At 49.1% G+C, this 17,439-nt stretch overlaps 1 protein-coding gene across 5 annotated transcripts in view; it reads right to left on the bottom strand.

The window, feature by feature from the left end:
- TJAP1 (tight junction associated protein 1) overlaps nt 1-16,887 on the bottom strand; it is a 39,049-nt gene extending 22,162 nt beyond the window's left edge. The window contains exons 1-2 of one of the 5 annotated variants that reach the window (XM_083831425.1): nt 16,785-16,887; nt 16,119-16,190 (exon numbers count right to left, since the gene is read on the bottom strand). The gene's annotated coding sequence lies outside the window, so the exon portion shown is untranslated. Of the gene's footprint in view, nt 1-16,118; nt 16,720-16,784 lie in introns of those variants that run through there. The other 4 variants (XM_083831430.1, XM_083831426.1, XM_083831427.1 and 1 more) reach the window with 4 other exon arrangements.
- Nucleotides 16,888-17,439: the final 552 nt, after the last annotated feature.

The raw sequence follows: 17,439 nt of genomic DNA, 5'->3' as shown, positions 1-17,439 counted from the left end.
AACATGACAAACTGCTCAGCAAGTAATAAAAAGGAGCAGCTTTCTCCCCAAGGTTTCGTCTACATATACACTGTAGTAAATTCAATTGAGTTAGAAAATAATGTAAAGTGGTATAACCCTCCTGGGTAAATGTTTTTAATTCAGTTTAAGAGCACTTTGTGTTGAATCAACTTAAGTTAAATAGATAGATACAAGACAAACTAAATTAAGGATGCCTATACAAGAATGCCGCACTAATATAATCACAACTGCTTCTAATCTGATTAAGTTAAATCAGTACAACTTCCCTGCAAAGGCATAATCCTTAACAATATTGCAGTTAACCCTTTTTGCCCTTTTCTGCTTCCTAAGAGGGTTTCGTTGTTTGTTTTTTTTAAAAAACAAGACAAAACAGAGAATGGCATCTCTCTCTTAGGATCAATATAAGCTAACCACACTACTCGAGGTATATTACGGTATTAACGTTACTGACATTTACAGGACTTGACAAACACCACGATGCCAAGACCTGCATGGCACGAAGCTTTCTCCATTCTCCCCAAGCAAGGGGCACCGGGTGCTAGCAAGGCCGTGTGCTGCACCCTGCTTTCCAGACACCCACACAGCTTCTGCTTGCTGATGTCCAACAGTTCAGACACCAGGAAGGGAATGTTCCCCGCTCTCTCATTCCTAAAGGTATGGCTCACCAACAGCTTATCTGAGTAAACTCTTTGGAGCATGTCAGCTAGTTGCCCCCAGGCACGGTCTTACTACTGCGCTTCTTCCACGAAAGTATGAGGTTCTCCTGCTAACGCTGGAGTAAGCACATACACAAAACAAGTCTGAAGTCACAGTGCTGCAAACCCACACCCTGAAGTCACCCCTCACCTCTCCAGCTCCCATAGCATTTCCGCCCGAAACAAATTTGTCAACGTTAAATTCCAGCAATTCCAAAATTACCATTTTTTTCCCCTCACTCCTCAACTTTTAACTATCTGAACCGTTTCTCCCCGAGCATCAAGACTTAATTTATCTTCATCCTTTTTGTGCTCTCACTTTCATCTCTATGGGCTTCTCCAGTGTGGTCTCTGAGCTCACTCCAACCTTCCTCACATCCACTCCAGCAACACAACCTTCACTGCTTGTCACTGCCTTCTCCTGGGGCCACTACCTCCCCAGTGCAACAAGTTTTCCCTGTTCAGAACACAAAGATAAATGGAAAACACACTCTGAGCCCCTTGCAGAGAACTAAATCCCTCATCAGCCATCAAAGTAACTGTGCCACAGCCCTGGACAACAGGGTGAGCTGTCACTTCTGCCGAGTTTCAGGAGCAGCACTGAAATCAACCAGAGTTTCCAGTTCACTTAATTTATTATTTTTTTTGCAAAGAGCTATTTTGAAGCCCTCATCCCATGGTAACACGGGCTGTAGGTACATGCAAGAGTTCAGTTGCTAAGGGAACTACACTTCCACATTTTCTATTTTACGAGACTGAAATTTAAGCTCTCCAAGGGCTGCAGGTACATTTTCCCATTAAACTACTTGGTCTCATATCTCAGATTCATACTAGTTGCTTCTAGCAATTACGAGGTTACGCGTCCCCAATACCAAAGCTAGGATTCACGCTCACCGTACTTGCATGCACTGTGCAAGACAGGAGCAATTTCTACTAATAAAGAAATAGAGGCACCAGGAGAGAAAACAGCTTTGTGTGCTGTATTTGCATGAAATCCCACGTAAAAGAAAAACAGCCTCAGCTGTCATAAAAAATGGAAGCGCAAGAAAATTCAGCAAGGCAGCCTTATTTCTTGCACCTAAACCAGGAGTGATCTGGGGTAGAAAGGAGAAGGAAAGTGCATGAGCTGAACACCTACCTGACAGCAACGAGTTGAATAGGCTGCAATTCTTTACAAACACAAATAAAGCAGCTATCCTGATCCAGCAGTGGGAGAACAATAGTGGTACTATTCTCAATTTTCTCCGCTGCTAGGGTTTAATCCCAGCAAGAATCGCTTTGGTTTAATTAGCTTTTCCCTAGCAGATGGTCAGATGTGAGAGGCAGAGAATGGTACAGGCTTAGCTGTTGTGTGATTGTGCAGCTGCATCTGTAGCTGAACAGTTAAGCATGGCCAGGAGTCCAGCTGTAGTCTGCGCGACACAGTCCATCCCTGCCATTAGCCAAATGTCAGCTTCCTCTTTCTCCAGATTATATATCAGAGGCACTACCCAAAGGCAGGCAAACAACTAACATGCAATCTCACCACCGTTCCCTTTTCTCAGGGAAAACCTTCAAACCTTAGTCAACTCAAAGTCTCCCTTTCTTTGGTGACACAGAAGCACATTCAGAAGCATTGCCATGGAAACTTGAGCCATCCTCTGTGCTATTTATCAGAGAAAATCTTCTAGCACGGAAATATTTTATGATCTCTTCAGCACTGAACGCAGACAGCAGTCAGTAGAACGAAGTAAAATTACAGACTCCAGCACTGGGTAAGGATAGTGGGAGGTCGTTCTTCCTTCAACCACTCTGATCCTTGCTTCACCCACAGCTCTTTATGAGCTGCCAGAGAAAAGCAGCGCAGCACTGAGAGGAAGAGAAGTGGCGTTAGGGCAACGAACCCATCCAGCCGCAGACAGAAAAGAGGAAGGCGTTCACCGCCTTCTCCCACCCTGCCACTTTCCCTGCCCAGAAGTTATGGGGAAGCACGCTTCCTACCAGGCACGGCTGTCCCCCAGCTAACCCGAGTCACGGCCGTTTCCTCTGCCGGTGCCCGCACCGAGCACTCCCCATCGACCTCCACCTGGCCTCTGCAGCCGGGCGCCATTCGGTGTGCCGGAGCCCCCGCGCCTACGCACTGGCAGCAGCAGTCTCAACAGGCCACGAAGCACGAACAAGGAGGGGAGGCTGCTTTCAAAAACATGCTTAGGGCCTAGCAGATTTAGGGCCTGAGCCAAGGGCAGGAACGGGCACAAAACCTGTCTCAACTCCGTAAACAATAGCGCAGCGTGGCTCCTGAAGCAGAACGTAACCCTGCAGCATCTCCTCTCTTTTTTTGTGGCGTGGCCCTGGAGTTAATCTGCCTCAGTTTGCCTCATTTATTTTAGGTTTTTTCATTTGATTTGCTTTAAGTGACTCCCTTCAGCACCACTGCACTGCTGAACGATTTTATTCTGAGAGTTCAGTCACAGCGATACTCCACCGTTTAATCCAGTTTAGGAAAAGCAAACAGATCCACCCACCCGTCTTTCACTGGTGACCTGTATGAAGCACGCAACCGGCTATGACCCTTCTCTTCCCGTTCACGGGGGCTCCAGCTGGTCCTTTTAACAGCAGGACCCTAACGGCAGCAGCGGGGACCCGCACCTCCACCCCTCGCCCTACAGACAAGTACACGAGGGGGCTGCCTGTCACCAGCAGCCACTGGCTGTCCCGCCCCCTCATCCGATACCCCGAAGCTTCACCTTCCCCCCCCCCCCCCCCCCCCGCAGGGTTGCTTCAGTTCTTCCCAACCCAGCCTGTCCTCAGGGCAGTGTTAGCACTCTCATCAACCATCTCATTCCACATTTGTCATCGTTGCTAACACCAGCGCTGTTCTGCGGGAGGTAATAACGAGCACGAATTGTCCCAAAGGGCGATTGCAGCAAGGCCAGGCACTTTTGTTTTACCGCAAGGTCAGCTTGTCCAGACTAGCACTACATCCCCTGCCTGGCATTGCTCTTGTAAAACCGAAGTGCCTGGGCTTTACCACTGTTATCCCCTGGGATAGTATAAGCCTGTTAATTATTCTGAGGTTATGGAAAAACATCTCCTTTTCAGCAGCAGAGACGAGCACTTCACCTCCACAGGGCTGCTCCCCGCAGACTCCCGTGTAAGCAAGAGAGCAAGCTGGGAACGAGAAACAGCCACGCTGCAAGCGACGGCACCTCCGCTCACCTCTCCCCCAAGGGGCTCTCAGAGGAGAAGACGGTTGGCACCAGACGTCCTAAAGAAAGCAAACTGCCACGTTCTGTGTTCATTTTTTGGGGGGGGAGATATCACAGGAAACCACCCAAAGCACTAGCAGGTCGCCACTCATCTAAGGGCAAAGCGAGTGGAGGAATGCCAGCGTACTGCCAGGCAGATGTGAGGAGGTGTTTGTCCAGCGCCGACAGCAAGCTGTTGGCTCATGCCCTCTGCTTCATGCAGCTACAAGAGCTGGGCTCTAGAGCCCGTGACTCTGGCCTAAGGAATGTCTCGACTGGAGGAACACCACACCTGCTGCTGGCTCAAGGCGCTCCAGGATCAGAACAATTCCTGTTATTTCACTCTCAGGCCGCAGCCCTGTTTTCTGGTCCCTGTCCCAGCAGGGGGAGATGTAGCTGCTCGGTGAAGGTTCCTGCTCTAGCCAGAGGAGCACATCTCCCAGGCAGAGGTGCTGGGGACTGGACACTGCAGCACAGAGACCTGGATTCCTACACGTTTCCTGAAGGCCAGCAGGGAAGCTGAACCAACTTTCTTTCCTCAACATATTAAAACTCACTGACGGGGAAGCAAAAGACCAAGAATCAGCCTCACTCCTTTCCTGGCAACCAGAAAGTTGGATTAAATATTGCTCCTGCTGCTAAGCAAGATCTCCATTTTTGCAGCAGTTGCCCATGTTGCATGACAAAGCTGAAAGACACAATGATTATATACACTTAAACGTTCAATCAATAACTTTCCACATAATCCTGTTTCAGACCTATTTATATTTTGTTCCACTTCATGTTGCCACAGGATATACTGTTGAATTTGGCATCGCAGAACAGAGGAAGGAAAGCAAATATTCAAGCAACACACTTTCTCCTTAACGCCCAAGTCTTAAAAGGAAGGTACAGAGTCAGCGGCCACTTGTTTGAAATAAAATGCGTAGTTTACATAAAATCAGGGGAGAAGAGAGTCCAATGTGAAAGGACTGGAAATTATTTGCAATCACCATAGTCTTTTGCAACAAGTAACATCCCCCTAATCACCCACCACTGCGATCCTGCTTTTAAAAGCCGTGTACGTTTCCTAAGAGACAGTGGCATGGACCACTCTGGTAACAGTAGCTCTGCAGCAACTGATCCAGAGATTGTGGCCCTGGCCAAAAAGTAAAAGCGATGCTACAAAGGCAGAGGACTACCAAGCGTCAGTTCTTTCATGCCTGTTGCTGGCTAAGGATGGCAGTAGGGAGGTCTTCTGCAGAGGATGAACTCGAATACGGAGATGACTGGCTGGTCAGAGAACTGAAGGCTGCTAGAAATTGCCAGAAGGGGAACTGCAAGACTGGAAGATCAAAGCAAACTGGCTAATGAGCTGAAAAGCTCAGAGTTTACAGCAGGACACAAAAGATGTTCCGCTGTTCTTCCCACAAACCTTGCTCACAAGGCGCCCATACTCGGATTGACACTGACAATAGAGACCATTTTTTCCCCAAGCCTGACAAACAAAAGACCTATGTAAATAGGGCTGGGATGGCTCCTACGACAGCGACATGCAAAACTTACTGCCTGTTTCTCTCAGGTATCCCGGCAAGGATCCCAAAATAATGCATCTGCATCCTGACCTGCCATCCCTCACCAAGCTTCCAGCGCTCATCTCTTGAGGTACTAGTCAGAAGAGGAAGGCTTCTCCAGAAGAAGCTGGGGCAGTCAAGCTGCAGCATATACGTGTAAGAACATTTATCCCACTGACTGGGGGGGAAGCACTCCTGCCCAGCTTAAATCCTGGGCCCATTCCACCTCTGGGCAGACATTTTGTGCACGGTTTGTACCGAGCACAGCTCGATGGCACGAGTCACTCAATCGTTGCTGATTCCGAAGAGCATACAGGCTGCAGGGGGACAAGCCAACCTTAATTGGCCTTATCGGTGTAAATTAAACCCTACAACACACCCGAGCAAACAGCCAGTTCCTTTGGAGGAGCAGGCATGAATTATTTTGCTGCAGCTATAAAGGAAACATTGCTGCTAGGACATGCCCCTGGAGTGACTGTGCCGCTCAGCTCTCCCGCTGCATTCCTGGGGTTGTTTAGCATGGACTCAGCTCCAGCCTCTCCACAAGCAAGAAGTCTGAACCCTGAATGCCATCTGCAAACACAGCCAGACTCCACCTCCTGCATGCCTGCAGGCCACCAGGTGTGGCCAGGAATGGCACAAGCTACACACCAAACACACCTTTGATGTGGAGCTGAAAGCATGTAGCCAGGGGGCATGAACAGCACGCCGCGCCGCGCTGACTCCCAGCGCAGGAATGTGGCTGCAACCACAGGCCAAGGAAGGCAAACACATCGCATTCCTCACCGGGCAGGGAAGGAAAACAAGCAGCAAGCCCACACACCCGCCAGGCTGACACCCGCCACGCTCCCCACGCACGCCAGCCCTGCCACTGCCAGGACCCCGATGACAGCCTCGGCCTCAAACTCTTCCGTGGGGCCTCCTCGAGTCCTCCAGGAGACTTCGAGCCACGGAAAAAAAGCCCCAGAGCGAGGCAGCAGGGCTACCTGGTGCGTGGTGCGGGGATGTGAAGAGCCATCAGCAGGGCTGGAAGTAACCACATGCCAGAGCGGGAACCGAGAGCTGCGCGGTAGCCTGGGAAGGGAATTTCCCTGCCTTTTCCTACAAGAGAAGGGGAGAACACAGCACTGAGCCTTGCTGAGCCGAGGGGGCAGAGCTGAACAGGAGGCTGACTTCGCGCATCAGGGGTGCCTGGAAGGGTCCAGGTCTTTTTCCTCCCCAAGGAAAGCACTCTGCCTGAAGTCAAGCAGCTTCTCTCAGATGCAATCACTTCCTCATTAGCAAAAAGTCCTTCCTTAAACACTGCCCTCCTACCCACAGAAACAGACCTGATCTGCACTGTACATCATCCTTCTCTCCAGCAGCACGGACACCTGGTCATTTACATGATCACGAGAGACTCAGTGCACAAAAATCCAACACACAAGCAACCTCTTGTTCCAGGACCTCACTCTTTTACAGTCACCGTAGGTTCTAGTCAGAAAGCACTCTTTTTTCATTGGAAGCTCCTGGAAGTCCCAAAAGCTTTCCGAAGAATTCAGTTACTAAACGGGAAGTTACTCCTAAGGGATAAAAGATGAACCAGGAGGTAAAGCTGTCAGCACTCAAGCCCATAAAAGGAAGGCTGTGTTCTGAATCCTTCACGCTCTGAACCCGCACTTACCCCGTGTGACACAATAAAATGCCAATCCCCACCTAAAAACCCATCAGCCAGTGCTAAGGGACAACTGTGAGACTTACTAGCCAGCGTTCCCTCATCGCGCAGCAGGAAAGCCAACGCTCCCATGAGCGCTGTAGCAAGAATATACCCCACTTGAATCTATACCAATATCCCCCAGGTCACCAAAGAGAGCTCCTAGCTGCTGGGCTACACAAAGTGTGTTCTCAACTTCAGCAGAGCACAGGGATGCCAGAAAGGAGCAGGATTTCTAAAGGAAAAATGTCAGAAACTGTACAACACGAGCTGATACAGCAGAGCAGACATTCCCTTCTACTTTCCAAGAAGCAAAGAGCACACGCACGGAGGGAGCCCTGTGCTGTCAGTGCACAGAGCAGCATCAGCAGATTCAAAGAGCTCCAGAAGGGCTGAAAGGCTCTGATCTCTGGGGAACCTGGAAGGGGCAAGGTCAGCGTAGCCGCAAGCTCCGGGAACACGCCGATGCATCTAGCAAGCTGCCAGAGCAGGGATGGTTTATGAGGCTGTGGCCCAGCTGTTCCACACCCTACACGTGCATTTCAAGGCCCTCGCTGAGGGGAACGGCCTGGTATTAGGTAACAAGACCAGGCCAGATGAGGTCCAACAGACTTTTCCGTGCCCATTAAAATTCAAGGCCTCGAGCCACCTACTCCCTCCCAAGCCAGGAAGGCAGGCTGCTGCACCAGCACCAGCACTGGGAAGAAAGAGGCATGAAAGGCTAGATTTACCAATAGATTTATATCCGAAGATATAAATAGAAGCCTGGCAGGATTTACAAAAGCACCCAACCAGCTTAGGTGTCTAAATCACCGTATGCAGGAGAAAGGGCTTCTCCAGCTCTAACCACCCCATACCTCCCCAACCCCAGCCACCACAAGAAAACCCAATCCCGAGAGGACGGCAGCCCCTGCTGCTCTGCAGGCTGCCAAGGGCCGTTCCCCTGCAATCCACTTCGACGGCGACTGCACCGAACTCCCGCAAGCCTCGACAGCACAACCCGCCGTGGCCACGGCTCTCAGAGCATTGCCACCGGCCCGGTTCCCGGAATAGGAGCTTCCCCTTCAGCCTCTCCTCTCCCTGCCCCCACCAGAGCTTTATTTTCTTTTATTTTCAAGGTACAGCCCTCACCCTGCCACCGGTGGGCGGGTGAGTGGGGGAAAGGGGCCCTTTATAACCGTAGTGTTGCAATCTGCCAGCTCGGCCAGGCGGCCTGTTCCCGCCTGCACCGTATTAAATACCTTATAACTGATTACACCCCCATGGGGCATGATTAGCAGTCTTCAGAGAACAAAGTCTACTTTCATAAGAATAAGAACAGACACGTACTGCTAACCTACTACACAGCTGGGCAGGTGAGGAAACAGAAAAAAGAAGTGGGGGGGGAGAGTTAACTGTACGGCTAGCTCTATTCTTCCATCCCCTGTTTCAGCGACTCTGGGTCACGATTTCCACTGCCCTGAACCGTTCCCTTCAGGCCTAACCCAGCAGATTCGGGTGATACAAGCTCACAAACAAACAATCTGCTGCCTGTGGAAGCTGGGCAAAGTCCTCGCCCCGAGGGGTAAGGGCTTGAGGCATCAGGCTGAGCTTTGCTCTGGGTGACAGCAACTCCCTCCCGGCAGTTCCCAGGCAGAGGGGAAGGTGAATTCCACCAGCAGCATCGAAAACAGCTCCAAGGAGGGAAAGCTCAAAATACGATCGCGTACCCACGCCCCTCTAACACTCTGTGTATATCTGGAAAGCCTATACAAGCAAGAGCAAAGCACCTGATTGAATCTCTAAGTTAAGAGCTCTCCAGAGTCGGGCAATTCTTCTTCTTGTGGGGAGCGAGGAGGCAGCAAACGGGAGGAAAACCCTCTGCATCCGAGCGAGATAAGAGGAATCCCCAAACATACACAGTCCGTACGCACTGCCGCAACAAAGAACCGGCTTGATGGAAACTTAGCCAATCTGACACGGAATGACCTACAGCTCATTAGCAGGTGCCTTCCAGATCTCAAATGCCCACACAAACAGCCACAAACTTATTTGGTACTATCTGGCCTCCATCTCGGCAAGGCACAAGAAATCAAACAGACTGCACAGCCTTTTACCAAAAGGAATTAAAGAAAAATAAAAACGGGAGGCAACTCCTAGGCTCAGACAAGGCTAGGATGAGCCCTTCCAGCTGCTCTCCCCAGATCAATGGAAGAGGAGAGCAAGGCAGGAAGCTCCAGGAAGATGTTCCTATTTCCGAGGGATGCCGTGCAGCAGCTTCAACAGAACAGTGAGAACCTTTCTAACTTTGTCATTCTGGAAACAAGTCACCTGCTTTACCCAGAGCCCATTTTCTCTGCCGGTGGCCCCCTGGATGCTTACGATATAGCCTGGAAGCCCTTGCATTCAGCTGATGCGTCTGGAAGGGGGTGCCTCAGTGACACATTCCACCCAGATTCTTACCCAACCCACCCAAGAGAGGATTTGTGGATGGAGACACCAACCCGGCTATGAACGAACTACTTATATCTGCATTACTCAGCAGCTGGTCTGTCACCCAGCACGCAGGAGGTATCTGAACTCCATTATCTGGTCTCATTTGTACAGCAAAGTCTGAATGTTCTCCTTATTACACAAAGCCTTAAGGCACCGACTGGCTTTAGGCTCCGACGTACTCGGCACTGATGTAGGAGCATCAATACATGTCGAGTTATGAAACACATCGTGCTCCTAGGGTTTGGAAAAATGGGAGGTTTCACCATAAGCACAAGTTAGTCATTAGAAGCTCCTGGAGGTAATTTAAATTATCGCAGACAGCACAAAAATAGTTTGTCTTTGGGAGCTGAAATTCCAGAGCTGTAATAAATCCAGGTGGCATCGTAAAACTTTTCCTAAAGGCTTCAGGTTAGCTGTGAAGCCCCAGATGCCCTCCTATAATCAAATTCTGCCACCACGGGCTAACAAAGGGGAAACCACTCTTCACACACACGCTAATTAAATAAATAAATAAACCCTGTAAAGCCCTTCAGCTCCTAAGAGACAAAAGTAGTCTGCTTGCATTTTGTACATACGATGTATGTTACGTTTATATTTTTGTATGTATGCACACATAATAAATAGAAATACATGAGTAACGTTAAAAAAACAAACACATCTTACAATTAATTTTTCCATCCCCCACCATGCTGGGCAGCTATCAGTCAGGCATGTGAGCTCCAATTGGAGCTCTGCAATCCAACGCTCTCCCTCGGCTGCTGTACCCTCACGGATTCCCTGCACCCACCCCCATTCCCCGAGTAAATTGCCTTCCACTGCAGAGAAGCACTCCTGCTATTCCATTACCGGTATTCACCACCAGGGCAAGAGACCCTAATTTAGCCCCGCACGGGCCTTCTGCAAACTGCTAATCCCCACTACACAGCTGTTTTTCAAATGCACGGGAATGAGCAAACCGTAAACGATTTATGGCGCGTGGCAGGAAGACTCCTGGCTCCCTGCGTAGGCGGGGTTTTGGGACAAGATCATGCTTGGACTAATGTTTATATTGCAAGTTGTCAGTCGGGTAGTAAATCATCTCCGGAGCTGCAGAGTAATACAGTTCTCTCCATCCAGCCGGAGCCTTGACGACACTGAATCCTGTTATAGCCATTTCAGACTCACCCAGGAACCTATTACAAAGGCATCATTACATGAGGAAAAAACAGATACACTTACGAGTAGGTTCTACAGAAATTAGGCAGTCTGGCCAGGGTGACTTGCTTTCAGGAGTCAATCCAGCCTGGTATGAGAAGTTTCCCCAAAATGACACTCCTTGCTAGACCCAGAAGAAAGAGGACTGAGCGCCTACACAGACATCTACTAAGAGTGTATTTGCTACCAAAATGCAGCTAGCTGAGGAAATCCTTCTCAAAGTTTTCACTTCCTCGTATTAACCATAGCGCAAGCAATGCTTAGAAACTCAATTCCAGAAGTTCAAGAAACAGCTTGCATACTTCAGCACATGAGATGCTTTCTGCTCAGAAAAATGAAGGTAGGAAGTGAACTTGAAGTCCATTCTAAGGAAGGTTACTTAAAACAACTCGAATTTAAACAAATATCCTGCCATTTTCCATTACTTTTCCCCATTTGACAGGATCACCAACAATAAAATGGAAGGGGGAAGAACCCTTAAATAAGGAAAAGGCAATAAATAAGATGTATCAAAAAAAAACAATAAAAAACCAGAACAGCAGAATCAACTGCAACCACTTTTCACTCATTTGAGATTAACCAGATTTCAAATCACCTCCCCAGAATATTTTTAACTTCCCCATCAAGCAGCAGCAGAGCCCTCGCTAATGAACAGCAAAGCTGCAGGATGAAATCTGATTTAGGAGACAATGAAGCAAGGCGTCTTTGGGAACTGCAGAGAGTTTGCGCAGCGAGACATTCCTGGGTCTGAATAGTTACCCTGAGTAGCATATGCTAAAATAATGGTCGAAAATCTCACTGCCACAATAATTATCTAATTATTGTCTTGGGAAAATAACTTATATTCTTTTGAAACAAATGCTATGAAGTAAAACTCGCCTAAGGCTTTTTATGAGCCTAAGTATAATTCCCCAATGGTCAGAGAAACTACCTCATCTGTCACTTTTGATTTCAGAACCATCCACATGAGCGTTACCTGAATGCAGCTGGATAACTGAGACTTTAAACACAAGAGTACGGAAATCCACTGTTAGGATCTCTATACTGCCAAAAGCAGCTTTATTGCATGGACAGAATACAAATACAGAACTCAACCAAAGACCCAGTAGTCACTGTGGACTCTCAGTTCTGAATTTGCTGACCCCTAGAAATCAGAAATGTAAGCCAGTTCCCCCTTGCCACTAGCAGCAGGTCAGAACCCCTGCACCTAAAAACTAGCCCAACCTTTGCAGAAAACCTTAAAACCTTACTTCCCGACCCCGAACCATTTCACTTTTTAATCTTTATTCTCTCAGTACCACACAACCTTTGTGAAACCCAGTAACCCTTTACTCACAGCAGTTACACCTGCCACAGAAGGGTTACGTTGTGCCCTGGAGCACACGTTGTTCCAGACCAGCCCATAAGGAGGGTATCCACACAGAGATCTCAGCGTTTGAAAGACCTGCTCCTAGCTCTGAAAATCCTCCCGGTCTGCAATTATCTCCAGGAGTTCCCCTTGCATTTAGGCAGATATTACAAACACCCTCTTACATGTATTTCCATACAACTGCCACTGACCTTTATCAGCCTATCCAGCAAACCGAATTCATGCCCGTGTGACCACACAGCACTGCTGATCCTCCTGATCCTCAACGTGGATTGGACAAGACTGCAGGACACAGGCTGTGTTTTCCCAAACACCACTAAGTTGAGGCTCGTACTACAACATACTGGATCTCACCTGAATAGCCTTAAAGTCTCCTGCCAGCCACCTTAAGGACTAAAGTCCACTACAAGACTGCAACGTGGAAAGGCCAAACTCCACGCGCACTCTTCCTGCTTAGAAGCGAAGGCAGGGAGCACAAATTGCTTCGTCTGAACACTTGGAGTAAAGAGACAGTACTTACCTGCCTTCGCATTCATGAATAAGACAGCCCTCACCTACAGACTGCATTATCTTTCCAAGCAGCCCACTCTCCACCAGCTTAAAATCCTCAACTACCAGCCCTAACCAGAGCAGCTGGGGTGCCTTTTTCTAGATGTAGGTATCACAAAAGGAAAGGTTAATGGGCAAATAAAATAGTAAGTAAGCGTGATTCAATACCTTGCCTCTGACACAGGCCAATACTAGGTGGTTTAGAAGATAAAGCAAGAAGACCGAGTGGACAATTATGGAACGAATTGCCCCTTTTTCTAACCTTTGCCTGTTAGAGATTGGGTTATGTCTGAAAAATATGCCTTCTGAAACAAGTTCTTTAGCGAAAGCAAGTCTGAACATTTCCATTTGTATAAATGCTTGATCTTTTCTGAATCCCGCTCAGCTCTTAGCCTCAGTGCTATTATGTGGTAGCGAATTTCCACAGATTAGACATCATGTGAAAATACTTTAAAATCATTACTCAGTTTGATGCCTATCAGTTTTACTGAATTGCGTTCACCTCAACTGAAGAACACATTCCAGTTTCTTCACCTCTATGCAGCAGTCTTCCTCAAACTTGGCAGCCAGCACCGTTGAAAAGCGGAGGAAACTGAGCCCACCCAAGTGATGCTTATCCTGCATTCCAACCATTGCAGTGCTGCTCTCACTCCTACACGGCCTTCCACGCTATCTCCTTCCTAAGCACTGCTCCCAAGAGGACACTCCAGAGAGGGTGGCTCTCGGCATTCTGACTACAAGACAGCCTGCGAGCTGCTTGCTGCTCTCGGCCTTCTCTGCCTGAGCATACTAGCAATGGGACCATAAACGAACATCCGGGCAACAAAGGGAATAATTTCCTAGTCTGGGAACAAACAAGGGGGCACAAAAGAGAAAAGATTAATTTAAGTCGTAAAGATTCAGCCGGATAAAGCATTACAAGCTGTGGAAACAGGAAACAGCTCCTGGGAAGGGAAGAAAGGGGGGTCTCAGAGTGGCCACTTGCCTTAAAGATGACAGGGCCTGACTTAGACTCCACAGCAATTTCATCGTGCTACAGCACTTGCAGGTCAGTGGAACATGCAGGAGTCTACTTCACTTTGAAGTCAGCTTTGGACATGAGGTTATCTTAAAAACTAAGATGGGGCAGGAATTTTTCAACCGAAAAATGAAGAGTGAGGAACAGGAATGATCTGAACACATTCACACAATCTCTGGCAGATACTAGATATCCCACCTCAGAGTTTAACATTCTGGCCATCATTCCCCTCCAAGCTGCTGTAAAGGTACTTCAGTTTTGAAAAGTAACATTCTTCCTACTTCTGGTACAGACCCAGCCAGTCTAGAGTTAGGAAAAAGCCCTCAGGTAGGGGAACTGGCAGGGAAACATGATAGGCAGTTTCTTGCCTACGGCATTAGCCCTATTTGCATAGATTATGCACGCAGTTCCTTTGCACTCCTGTGTAAAACGGGTATTAGAGAGAACCATATTTTTCCAGTTACTAGTGACTTGAAATACACAGCTGGCAGAAACGCTCAAGGTGTCACACACAAAGGGGACATCTTCCCAAACAAAGCTTTCACACTAGGAGAGCTTCAGGACCTTAAGTTACTTGCAAAGGATCAACCAAGTCCAACAGCCAAGGAAGTCTGCTCCACTCATTATGCAAATTCCCATTCCTGACAACACTGGTAAAAAGAGCAGAGAGGAGTAAAAAAGGTATCAAGTACAATCTTCCTTTCTTAGTGGAGGAATCCTGCCCTCAATCAGTATCACATGCAGGCTCATTTGAGACTCCTACATGTAGCATTTCTCCCAGCAACACGAAAGGCAGACAAAGTACAACATTATTCTTGTCACACTGCACTGTAAAGTTCGGCTCTTGCTAACAAGGACGCAAGATGGTTATTTGTTATGATCTAACCTCCAGAATTATTTCTCGGGACCAGGCTGTAGATGCGGTGATGTATGGAATTTTCAGGGTCCAGTTTTCAGTAGACCCATCTTAAAACGTAGCAGACATCTCAGCAGGTTAGGAAGCTCATCTTTGGAAAAATCATCAGCTTCCAGGACCCACAAACATCAAATATATGTCAAACAACTGCCAAAAAATATAGTCACACCTTACTGAATCTTGCTTATTTTGCTACTGTTGAAACAGTTAGGCATGCTTTACCTTTTTAAAAGCACTTTATACACCACGTCGTCCTCCACAAATCCTTTCTCCAAGCCAGCTCTGGTACCGTTCACACCAGCACTGACATCCATCATCCTGCCCACCTTTATGTCTCCCGCTCTGGGACAAAAAGGAGCAGACTTGCAAAGGACTACTCCTCTTTCGAAGGTATAGTTTATTCCACACTCTCCCTAAATACCGTGCCACATGGTTGTACTTAGAGTGCTTGGGGAAGATAAGAATCCAGGATTTGAAAGCTGCAAAGCAAGTGACTTAGCAGCAGCCAACAAACTACTTGAAACACTGAAAAAGAATGCAAGGTCATCTTTGGTTCAAAAAGCTGTTTTGAAGAGTCAACGGGTCTTTGCTTGCAACACATCCCCTCCTGACCCAATGTCCTGTTAATATTAAAGATGAAGATGGTCATAGGTTGCACTTTTGAACCCCGCTGGCCCTTCTGAAATGCATTCCCACAACTTCAAGAGCACTGGGTGCCTGGTGAGAATCAGAGCTTCTGATTACCGCAGCTAGGACCTGCTGGCTTAAATGTTGATTCAACATCCAGAAGCTGAAAAGCACTGCACGCAAAGCACTGTTGGGACACATACATTTTCTGCAGTGATCCACTAAAAGTGGAGAAAAGACGAAGGAATTGTATTAAAGTGACTTGACAAGTGAAAGGGATGGAAAATTTAAAGGACCAAGCTATTAGCTGCCAGCAACACACCTGCACCATTGTCACTGGATTGGTTAAATATGGGTGGAAAACACAACGTGGTAGAAGAAATAACCCAACAGAACAGAGGGTCGCTAGAATTACCTAACTCTGACACTGCAGTGATTGCAAGAGCAGGATCTTCAGAAAAGCGATTAGGATGTCACCGCGACTCTGGCTCAGACCTCTTGTAATTATGCAGAGAATACAGCTACTTCAGCTTCTTTAGATCTCATGTACAGAGCACTAGTCTTAATTGAAGTCTTCCTCTGAGGGACTCTTACTGAATTCTTCAGGGTTTACTCCCATTTCATTTGCAGCCCTGACCTTAGGCTTGTGTTGCCTGAACGGAGAGAACACCTTAGACAGGGACTGACTATCAACTGTGCGGTTTGATAGTGTCAAAAAAATTCAAGTAGAGGGACAAAAGCACAGCCTGACTCAGCATCAGCTCATTCCTGGCTTTCTTACCTGCTGTCTGCTGCTTCAGCGGTTCATTGCTCCCTCTCACGTAGGCCCTTTACCCCAGTTCTTCCTCTGAATCTGTAAAACACGGATGAACACCTCTGAAAAGCTTCCCCTGGCACGGAACTATTTACATCTGACGGACGATTCTTTCCAGCGGACAACCTCCACCTGCCATACCTCAGGCCCGGGTCGCTCCCAGCTTCACGTATCCCTCGCACGCCCCGGCGCTTACCAACGCAACCCCCCGCACGCCTAAAAACCCCAACATCACCATCCTGCCTCGCACCCCGCTCCACGCTGCGGGTGTTCAAGCTCAGAGCCGGGCGCGTCTCGCTACCTTTCGCTCAGATTTTTTTTTATTATTTTTTTTTAAGATGTTCCCAGGGGCTGCTCACCCCTTGCACGGCCGGGAGGGGGGGGGGCACCCCTCGTACCAGGGCGCCTGACGGAGAACTTCCCCCCGTTGGGTTCGGCACCGGGGCAGCGCTGCTCCCTCCCCCCCCGAGCCTGACCGTGTCGGTGACGCTCCGCTTCTTTAACACACACACACCGGCTCACACTTGCCTCGCAGCTCCCACCCCAGCCACCCCCGTGCCCCGCTTCGGCCCCGGCCCTGCCCCAAACTTTGCCCCCGCTCAGCCCCGCTCCCCGCTCCCCCCCCCGGCTCACGGCTTCAGGCCGCCATTTTGCCGCGGGGCACGCCGGGTAAGCCGGCGGAATCCCCACGCCGCGCCGCGGCTGCGTCATCGGGCGGCACGGCCAGGGGCGGGGCGCGACCAACGGGGACGGGGACGGGGGGAGGGAGCGGCACGGGCGAGCCCAAGTGCGGGACGCGGGGGGGGGGGGCGGGGGAAGGTGTCCCCACCCGCTGGAGGCGCCGTCCCTGAAATGGCGGCTGGGGGGGAGCGGGGTGAAGAAGGGGATAGGGGGGGCTGTGGGTCAGGGGGTGCGGGCGGCTGTCTGTGTGGCGGAGCCGGCGCAATCCTGCCACAGCATTACGTGTGGACCTTCCCGTTCCAGCTGTGCCCGTAAATCTCTCTGATGAGGCGAGCCAGCTCGAAAAAATAACGCTGAGGGACGTGGCACAGAAATAGTCTGACAAACCGGGAGCCGTGTGCCTTCAGATAGAAAACTGTCAGAGCTGAGGTGTCTTCTTGTGTATTTAAGGACATGGGATGGCTACTCAGCTATTCCTTCAGCTCCCCTTCATGGCATGGCTCTTGCATGGCTGAGGACGGATCCAGCCCCTGCTCTTTGCCTGATTTCTTTCTTGGTTCTCCCCAGCAGGCTGCAGCCCTTGATTCCCTCGCAGGTTACCTCTAAG

This window comes from Anser anser (genome assembly GCF_964211835.1).
Source record: "Anser anser genome assembly, chromosome: 3".
NCBI classification, from domain to species: domain Eukaryota; kingdom Metazoa; phylum Chordata; class Aves; order Anseriformes; family Anatidae; genus Anser; species Anser anser.
The sequence above is the reverse complement of the archived record's forward strand: the minus strand, read 5'-3'. Positions and strand labels throughout refer to the sequence as shown.